At 36.9% G+C, this 9,981-nt stretch overlaps 1 non-coding gene across 1 annotated transcript; it reads right to left on the minus strand.

Annotated features, from left to right (window-relative positions):
* Nucleotides 1-5,283: 5,283 nt before the first annotated feature.
* On the minus strand, nt 5,284-5,443 carry LOC111555197. Its single transcript, XR_002735454.1, has one exon. It is a non-coding gene; the product is annotated as a U1 spliceosomal RNA (small nuclear RNA).
* Between the last annotated feature and the right edge of the window lie 4,538 nt (nt 5,444-9,981).

Consider the following 9,981-nt stretch of genomic DNA (forward strand, 5'->3'; position numbering starts at 1 on the left):
GTGCCAGGTTATCTGCTAAATAGTTTGTAAGCATTATTTCATTCAAACCTCTTAACAATTTAGGTGTATAAACCATTTTTCAAACAAACAAAAACAATGAATCTTAGAAAGTTGAGCACTTACCCAGAATGTCACAGCTAGTACATGAAGCAACTGGGGTACTGACCACATAAATCTGACTCCAGGGCCCAAATGGGTGATTACTACTTGATATGGTTTGGCTGTGTCCTCACCCAACCCTTGCCTTGAACTGTAATGATCCCCACGTGTAAAGTGGCGCCAGGTGGAGATAATTGAATCATTGGGGCAGTTGCCCCCTACTGTTCTTGTTGTGGTGAATAAGTTTCACCTGATCTGGTGGTTTTAAAAGTGGGAGTTCCCCTGAACAAGTGCTCCAGCCTGACGCCATGTAAGATGTGCCTTTGCTTCTCCTTTGCCTTCTGCCATGATTGTGAAGCCTTCCCAGTCATGTGGAACTGTGAGTCCATTAAATCTCTTTCTTTTATAAATTACACAATCTCTGGTATTTCTTCATGGCTTTATGAAAATGGACTGATATACTACCCCATTCTGAGTCTCAGTATCAGTACCATGAAACAGGCCTAAAGTTGGGAGTATTTGAAGACATTCGTAATATGTAATAATTGTAGAAGAGGAGGTCTTTACTTTCACGATAATTTAAAGCTTCTTTATCATCTGTTTTGCTTTGGCGATGAAGTTTGTCAGTGTCAATAATTTCAAGGATAGATTTCTGCATGCAAGAAAGATTATTCAGAGTTTTATTTTAGCTAAAAATATGTTTGAATTATTAGACTTAAAATTTGAAAGCTTAGTTGTTCCATAATGTTGTATTTATGTGTCTAGCAAATGTAGCAATCACTTTTATGAGGCCTTTGATTAATGTTTAGTTCCATTTACAAACTAGTTAATTAAACTCCTTTAAACATTTTACACCAAATTTATAAATTAAATGTATTTGATTTCTTATTTAGATACTTCAAATGTGTGATTTAAAAGTAAAAATTTCCAGAACATTTAAAATACCTCTAATGCTTCTAATAAATTAAACCTGGAAATATGATGAACCTTAAGTTCTCCTAAATGTTTTAATACTATATAAGCTACTGCAATGACTATATAAACTAAATAAAATTTCAACTTCAATTCACAGGCCTAAATCAATTACCTATTTACACATTGTAAATTGAATCACACATTTTACCTGTTCTCTAATAGACTAAAATATCTTAAACATTATAAATACCCCAAAGTCAAGCATGCTTCCTTAATATATACTCATATTAATATTGTGTTTGGTTTTCTTAACTAGTTCTATAATTAAAACTTCCCAGCTGAGAAAATAATTGTCTACTAGGGACACAATTATAATATCCTAAGCAGTGTTGGGGCATGTTTTCCTAAGCAGTCAAGAGTGAATATCAAGAGATGGGGCTAGGGTGGTGAATGAATTATTTCTAGTGACCCAGCAAGATGCGTAGAGCCCTATTTATAGTCACTGTATCTCATGGGCACCTAAATTAAAAAAAAAAAAGTTTGGTCTCATAATCTATGTACCCTTAACCTTGAGCTGATCAAGAAATTCTGTTGCCCTCACCTAAGTTGCAACTTCATTTGAGTGGCTTTGTGTTTCTTTTGATCTTATTTGGACATCTTTTCACCTAGCTCTATAGACTTTTCAGCTTGACAGAATTCTGAATTGCTTAGTATTCTTTTTACTTGTTAGCTATACAGATTAAAACAAGAGCCGATTCAATCTCTCATGCCTTTTTTTGACAATGGGACACAGCCATCAAAACCATCCAGCCAACATGCTCCATTGAAGGTGGTGATTGTTAAGTGAAATAACTCACACAAAACTCATATCACAGCATCTGGAATATAGTATGTGCTCAGTAAATACTCACAGAGCTCAATTAGTAACTATTACTAATTCTGCTAGTACAACAGCTATTGTTACTGGGAGCTATTACAAAACGCTGCTAAGAATATTTAATTTTGGTGACAGGGCTACAGGAAAATGTCCTCCTAAGGTGTACTCATGTTTTATTTATGGAAACAAAACTGTGAGGAGGTGCGGCATGCACATGTGTAGTTACACTCCCAAAACAGAAATATCAGTTTAACTGGTCATTGTTGATAGTGGTCAAGAAGTAACAGCAGAGGATGCTGGAAGGGAGAAGAAAAGTAGCTATAAGCTGTGAGTTGGAGACTTCCCAGAAAGGAAAAGTATAAAGCTAGAGATTCTATAGTAGCCCAAGGAGCTCCTTTTCACTAGGGAGGAGTCTGATGACAGCCCTGTTCTTTTAGAACAGTTCGTGACCCAGTGGTCAGAATCCAGAATTAAAGTTCCAAGAGGCCAGTATAGAGGGAAATGAGAAAATCAGGCATGGAAGACCTACCACTGCAAACTGGCTGGGACCAGAGTGAGGTGAGTGAGGTGTCCAAGTCACAAAATGTTATTCCACTCTTCCAGTTAGGAAGAGTGATAAGAATAAGAAGAAAATTCAGCATGACTGGTAAAACTTACAGGATCATGGGCTGACTCTTTACCAAGTCAGATGGCTCTTATTATGGCAATAATTTTTCATAATAGAGATATCTATTATTATGTCCTATATAACAAATAAGTAACTTGGATGCAAGAAGTTCCAACATTAGTTAATTCAGAGACACAACGTTATCTATACCTCGGGTGTTTTCCAACTTTTCCTTACTTGTTGTTGGCCTTTATGTTCAGGCTTGTCCCTCATTGTCTCAAGGGTTACTGAATCATTAAGAGTCCCAGGCAAAATAGCTGACCTTTAAATTATGAAAGCTCAAGATTATTTATAAAAAGTATAGGCAGAGTATAGGAAACCACAAGGGATAATGCTGTTCCCCAAGGGGCCAGTAACAACAGCAGGACTGCCACCATTCCTAAGTGTGGTAAGGCAATAGGAGGGAGCAGCTACACCTACTAGAACCAGGAAAGAGGAGGCATGTAGAGCAACTGACTGAGAAGAGCTGTGACCTTCAGTATAAGGAAAGAGCCATCATCTGTGAAGACTGCGGGGAGAGGGGTAGAGGAATCACTGCTTCTCTCACTTTCTATTCTCCAATCACCTGCCAGTGCTCCTCATGGGTTAAACTCAATGGGAAGTCAGAGAGAAAGGGAACCCTTTAACTTGTCCATGTAGATCAGCCTTCTCTGAGAGCAGAATGCAGAAGGGAGGGGAGTGCATCGTGAAACAGAGGGTATCCAGCTTCGCTGTTATGCTCTAGGCATCAGATCCTCGCACAGCCACTTCTAGGGACAGGAAGGAGTCTCTCTCAGTGTGTCTTATTAGTATTATTATTTTAGAGAGACTGAAACTTTATCCAAAGCTTCACAGAAAATTCTCTCACAGATCTCATTTTCTGGTCCTGAATTATGTGTCAATTTTCTAGCTGCAAGGGAACCTAGGAAAATTATACTACTATTGGTCACTATAATGGGAGTAGGGGGACATGCAGGAAATCAGAGCTGTGTGGGCAATCAGTAGTTGTGCATGTTGTAAGAAAAATGCATTTCTTTTCAAAACTTAGAAAATATCTAATAAATGGCTATTATTAAAAAGACTGGCCACACCAAGTGTTGCAAGGGTGTAGAGCAGCTAGAACTCTCATAATCTGTTAGGAATGTAAAATGATACAACCACTCTAGAAAAAATATGAAAGTTTCTTAGAAAGCTAAATATACATCTACCATAGAATCCAGTAATTCTAGTTGTAGATAATTACCCACTACAAGTTGAAGCGTACGTTAGTAAAAAGACTTACCAACAAATTTGTAGTATTCTTATTTCTAATAGCCCCCAAATGCAAACAACCTAAATGTTACTAAACAGGGGACAGGATAAACAAATTATGGTATATCCACACAATGAAGTATAATTCTGCAATAAAAAGAATGAACTACTGGTACATGGATGAATCTCAAAATAACTATGCTGAATGAAAGAAGTCAGCAAGAGAATATATACTATCTGAATCTATTTAATAAAAAAACTATAGAAAGTAAATACAAAGTCATCTGTAGTGATGGAAAGCAGTGGTTTCTTGGAAGGCAGGAATGAGGAAGGGATGGGTGAGGGAGGACAAAGGGGCATAGGGAAACTTGGAGGGGTAATGAATATGCTGATTATCTTGTGAAGATTTCACAGGTCTATTCATGTGTCAAAATGGATCAAATTGTACACTTTAAAGTGTATACATTAAAATATATGCAGTTGATATGTCAATTATAATACAATGCTGTTTTTGAAAAAAAAAGTTAATTTTAAAAACTAATCCAATACAGAAATTTTAAGATTAAAGCATTGTGTAAGTCAAGGTATTTTGTGGCAGTCATGAATCTCAGTTCGCACCAGGTATCTCAGTAGAGAAGGTCACAGTTTCCCTGCTGAAGAATTCTCAGTAAAAGCCTTTGTGGCCCGGCCACCCAGAGCTCTGAGGACTAACCCCTTACACAGTCACAGGGTCTGGCCAGGGTCTAGTATATGAAGGAAAAATTCCATACATTTTCTTTCTTTTTTTCCTTGTTGACAATGTATACAAGTAGTTTCTGTACTACTTTTTATTTGAGCATTGAGTATCCTGGACTGGTGAATGATATTTATCTTTTTCTTTTATTCCCTCTCTTGTTTTCCTTTTTTCTATCTTCAGGAGATTTTCTCATCTTTATCTTTCAACTCTTCTGTTGAATTTAAACATTTTTTCTATTACAATTTTACTTTCCAAGGCTCATGTTTCCTCTGTGTTCCTTAAAAACAAGTTCTCTGTTCTTGTTTCTTAGTAACAGTAGTTTCCTTATATTGCTAATGATTATGAGTCATAGTGATGTCTTTTTCTTTTTAACTTCTCTCCTTTCATTATGTCTGTTCTCCAAGTAGTGTCCACTTTTGATTGTTTTGGACTTCACTTTATAATTTTCCATTGTCTGATCCTTGATGGTTCATGTTGAAGAACTTTTTTTTTTTTTTTTTAAGGCTGGTTGGAAATTCATGGTGTGAGATTAGCTGACTGAAGTATTTACTGCAGGGGATCTGGCAACACTATTTATTTAAAGAAGCTCAAATGTTGTATTCTTTGTCTCTTTGGGGGCAATCCATTCCCCAGGCCTCTACTTAGCTTGAAAGCCTGATTGCCTGTGTTCTGGGAACCACAAAAGTAATTGGATCCCGGATTTCAGGGATCATATGTAGACATTCACATAGGCTTTCTTTTTACTTTTTTTTTTAACCAGGGGAGAAGCAAACGCAGTCTCCCACTACCACAAATTATGCAGACGAATTTTCCAAATGTGGGTATATCACAGGGTCAACATATCTGAAATGCAGCATTTAAGCCTCACTCTGGGAAAACCACCTTTGTGATAAGGGTATCTCCCCTGCCAGGTAAATATGCACGTATGCTTTCTAAGTTCAGTGTGTAGAACCCCTGACCTTAACACTCACTCCCTGTATGGAGACCCTCTGCTTTATTACCTCCAGGGAATGTAACTTTATTCTTTCATTATACTGAGAGGAGCAGATGCCCAGCTGTGTGAGGTTGGGAAGGGGCTCTGACTACTAGACTTTTTACAATCAATCCTCCTCCTCAGAGTCTTCTTCACCTCTTCCCTGTTTCTACAGAGGTTGAGGCTTTTGGAAGACTCTGCAACACAAAACATGTTGGATTTTAGCTTTCTCTGTTGCTAGTTTAAGATTCCATTCTTTGTCAAGTCTGCAAACTCCTTTACCAATTGTTGCTTTGTTTTCCAACCTCCAAAATGTTGTTGCTGTTGTCCCCTCTACAAGTGACCCCCTACTTGGGTATATACCTTAAGAAATGCCTTTTCTGGGCCAGGCACGGTGGCTCAAGCCTGTAATCCCAGCACTTTGGGAGGCCGAGACGGGCAGATCACGAGGTCAGGAGATCGAGACCATCCTGGATAACACAGTGAAACCCTGTCTCTACTAAAAAAATACAAAAAATTAGCCGGGCATGGTGGCGGGCGCCTGTAATCCCAGCTACTTGGGAGGCTGAGGCAGGAGAATGGCGTAAACCCGGGAGGCAGAGCTTGCAGTGAGCAGAGATCTGGCCACTGCACTCCAGCCTGGGCGAAAGAGCAAGACTCCAACTCAAAAAAAAAAAAAAAAAAAGAAATGCCTTTTCTGATGATTAGGAGCGATGTTAGCTGTGGAGTGACATGAGCTTTTTTATATCTGTGGATATGGTCCTGATCTACCTCCTGTGGTTCTTAACCATGGTGGAAGTCCCATCAGCAGGCATCTGTGACAGACTGTGACCAGCTGAACTACGGAACAAATAAGAAGGTTCGAGTGCAACCCTCCTATTACAAGAAGACAAAGGGTTTAGATTATGTCCTTTTCTGGTCTTTACTTAAAGAATATGCATGAGAGAAACAGCAAGATTATATATTTTAGCAATAATTAAAAGTAGTAAAAAGTCAAATTAAAATTTTTCAGTTTTTGTAGAAAATTTATCTAATCTATAAACAGATAAGATAGATATATTTAATTTGTATAATGGGGTTGGTAAGATTAAAAACATAATTTTTTCTCAGAGTGGTATCCCAGAGCTGTCGTCTAGCTACATTTTTGCCTTATATACTTTCCTGTGTTTAGGATGAAAACACAGATGTTTTGGTGTATAAACCTGGATGCATATCTATAATAGTACCAATATTCTGTTACATGATTAGATGGCTCTTCTGTACTATTTGGGTGTGTTCCCGTTATAGAACTATTTCCTTCTCACTAAAAACCACAGATTCTAAAACTTAATTGAACTGATCAATGCCTCTAGCTAACCAACATTTGCCACATTTCCAGTGGCTTTGGAATTATTGCAAATTCATTACCGATTTGTCTTGAGCTATGATTCATTGTAAAGTACTTAAAACCAGTAAAGACAGAGGACCTGCCATTTAGTACAGAGGTGTCTCTGGAGCTTCTTAGCACTATGAATTGTTGTGTGAATTTATATGGATAAACCAAATGAGGTTGTTTATGAGAAACTTATTCTCAAAGTTCATAAAGGCTTTAAGGCTGGAACTTGGCTGCTGATGGCAAATGCACAAGTAGATGTAAATGTAATTCAACCATTAAAATCTGAAGCCATAAAAGCAAGGAAATTCAGAGTTAAAGGAGGAAATGAGTTGTGCAGTGCGTTCTCCAGCCGTGATGCACAATGGGGTGTATTAAGGAATTGGAGACACCCCATAGTGTGAGACGTTCAAGGCATCTCTCATGTTTCATCCCTAACAGATTTCTGAGCATTTATGGACTTGAATATTGCTTCTAAAGTACCCTCTTTTGGGAGGTGCCTAGAAAGGAAAGAAACTTCTGTGTTTTTCCTTCATTATTACCATGTAGCCAGAGATGGAGGTAGGAGGGTGGATTCATATGGCGTGAAAGAATTTTGGGCTGGTAATCTAAAACACTGATGCTCTGGCTGACTCTTCCTCTAGGATTTCATGCATTCATGATGCTGTGTGCAGACCTCAGTTCAGGCAAAACTATAGAACAGAGACTTAGTGTAGCCCTGCATGCTCTGTTCAGCTTGGATGTACAGAGTTTAATTTTTTATCAACATGAGAGCTATTTGGAACAATGGGAAATTGTTTTCCATTTCTACTTCTCTCAACTATAGAAAAATAAAATCTCAATTTGGCTTTCTGTGAATGGCTGGTTAGTGACGAATAGAAAGTCTTAGAAATGACCTAACTTGCCTATATTTTGTGGTTTCAAAACACTCCTCATTTAAAATATACATTTTTTAAAAGTCAATCTTTAAAAGTGACCTGCTTTTTAGATAACCTAGTAAATATAATAGCTCAACTGAGGGGAAGAGTCGTCTTGCAAAGTGCAGCCTAGAAGGAAGTCTTTCCATTGCCTGAAAATGTAAGGCTGTTGAAAAGATGTCAACTGCTGTCTAGACAAACAAAGGATAAGTGTGTTTTGTTTTTTAAAAAACAAAGTTTCATTATACAAGCTTGTGTGTTCCACATCTGAATTTGAAATTAATCAGGATAAGAGAGCCTAAAGTATAGGGAGAAAGATGGTTGAAATGGCGAATGATGAACCAGGTATGTGGTTGATGTCATGTGAATAGCCACTGTTTTAATAAGCCAAGGAGCCTGTATTGGCCACCACCATGATGTAAAAAACATATCGTCATGTGTATTTAAGGTCTTAAAAATGACTCCACCCCTATCATCTACACCAAAAGAAAAATGTTTATAATAATACATATATTGACTTCTGCTTTCTAGTCAATAACAAGATTTATTGTCCCACTCTTCAGTCAATTTTAACCTCTTTGGGTCAACAAATCTTGATATTGATCTCAACAGAAGTCAATACCTGCTTATTACTTACCTCCACATTTAGACGCCAACCAACAATTCTTATGGGCATTCATTTGACACAGAAAAGTGAATACTGGCTGTCTACTTTCTATACAAGATGTATTTCTGTGGGCTTCATATAGAATGTCACTTTTATAAGCCTAAAGTCAGATCTAGTTATAAAACAAAATGAGAAAAAAAGATAGATGGTTTCCAATATCTGTAATTATGAACGAGGCAGAGGTTTAGTATTCCATTATCATTTCCTAAATAATAAAATCACAGTCTTTTATATTAATTATGCTCTAGTCATTTCCTACATCAAAGATAATTAGGCAACATGATATTTTTCATTCACCAAAGAGAGAACACAATAAATATTTTTAACAATGAAACCTTAATGTGGTATAAGGTTAAAATAAACAATAATAAATAAAATAAATAAATAGTATCTCAAATGTTTTTAAAAACAAGAAAAGCAGACTAGTTATCCATTCCAGCAATTACCCAAATGTCTGCCAACCTCTAACCTCTAAATGTTGACTTTAGTCAAAGACATTCTAGGTTAGATAACTAAGTAACTATCAGGAAGGGAGTTTTGTTTGTTTGTTTGCTTGGCAACTGAAAAGAAATGATGATCAAGGAAGCAGCCTTGCCTGGAGTTTTTAATGAATGTGAGACAAGCCCTACCAAAGGCAATTATTAAACCATCCCCCAAAGTTGTTTGTTCCACGTACAAATGCAGTCCTGGTTCCATAAGACCTCTAGGTGTAAAACAGCATCATCAGCCTTCTTGCCAGCCTCACCTGTTGAAATATTAAAAAGGAAGAATAAAACACCAATATGTACAAACCCAGGGGCAGACAAAGCAAAATACACTCAAGGCTGTAAGAAATTAATTTTTCAAATTCAATAAATAAACCTTCATTGCATACCTATGTTAAACTGCTTAAAATTAAAATTCAAGAATACTTATATTTTGTACTGCTCTTGAAATACTTTACCCTCCCTAGACTGACTCACACACACCATAAAGTCCACATTTAAAACTTATGTTTTGCTGCAGGCGAAATGCCAATAAATAATAACAAAAAGGGAAGAAAAGAAAAGACTAATAGAGCCAGGTGACACAGATCACTTTATCACCAGCCCAAGTTTGCTTCTGCACAGTCCTATTTTCCAAATAATATAACTGTGAACAAATTTGCAGAAACTAAAAGTGGAGCATTAGAAGCAAAAAGAACACTTAAGTACATAAATGTGTGTTAATTCCAAATACGTATACACTTTCATAATAACTGAAAGTTGTTTTCTAAAAGATGTGAAAGCATGTCCTTTCAATAGCCACTACTAGCGTGTTAATCAATTTTTACAAGCTTTGTCTGAGAGAGTTAATTTTTCCAAACGATGTCACTAATTTCACATTGTGCTTCTTGAATAAACTCATTAGCTTCCCCTGTAAGTCTTAGTTTCTATTCGCCAAAATTACCTGCTCAAAAGTGACAAATACAGTAGGGAGAAAAAATAAAGCCTGTTGTTGTACTGACTCTGAATTCCTTTTGAAAACTTAATCACTTAGTTTGTGAGTT

This window comes from Piliocolobus tephrosceles, chromosome 1 (genome assembly GCF_002776525.5).
Source record: "Piliocolobus tephrosceles isolate RC106 chromosome 1, ASM277652v3, whole genome shotgun sequence".
NCBI lineage: Eukaryota > Metazoa > Chordata > Mammalia > Primates > Cercopithecidae > Piliocolobus > Piliocolobus tephrosceles.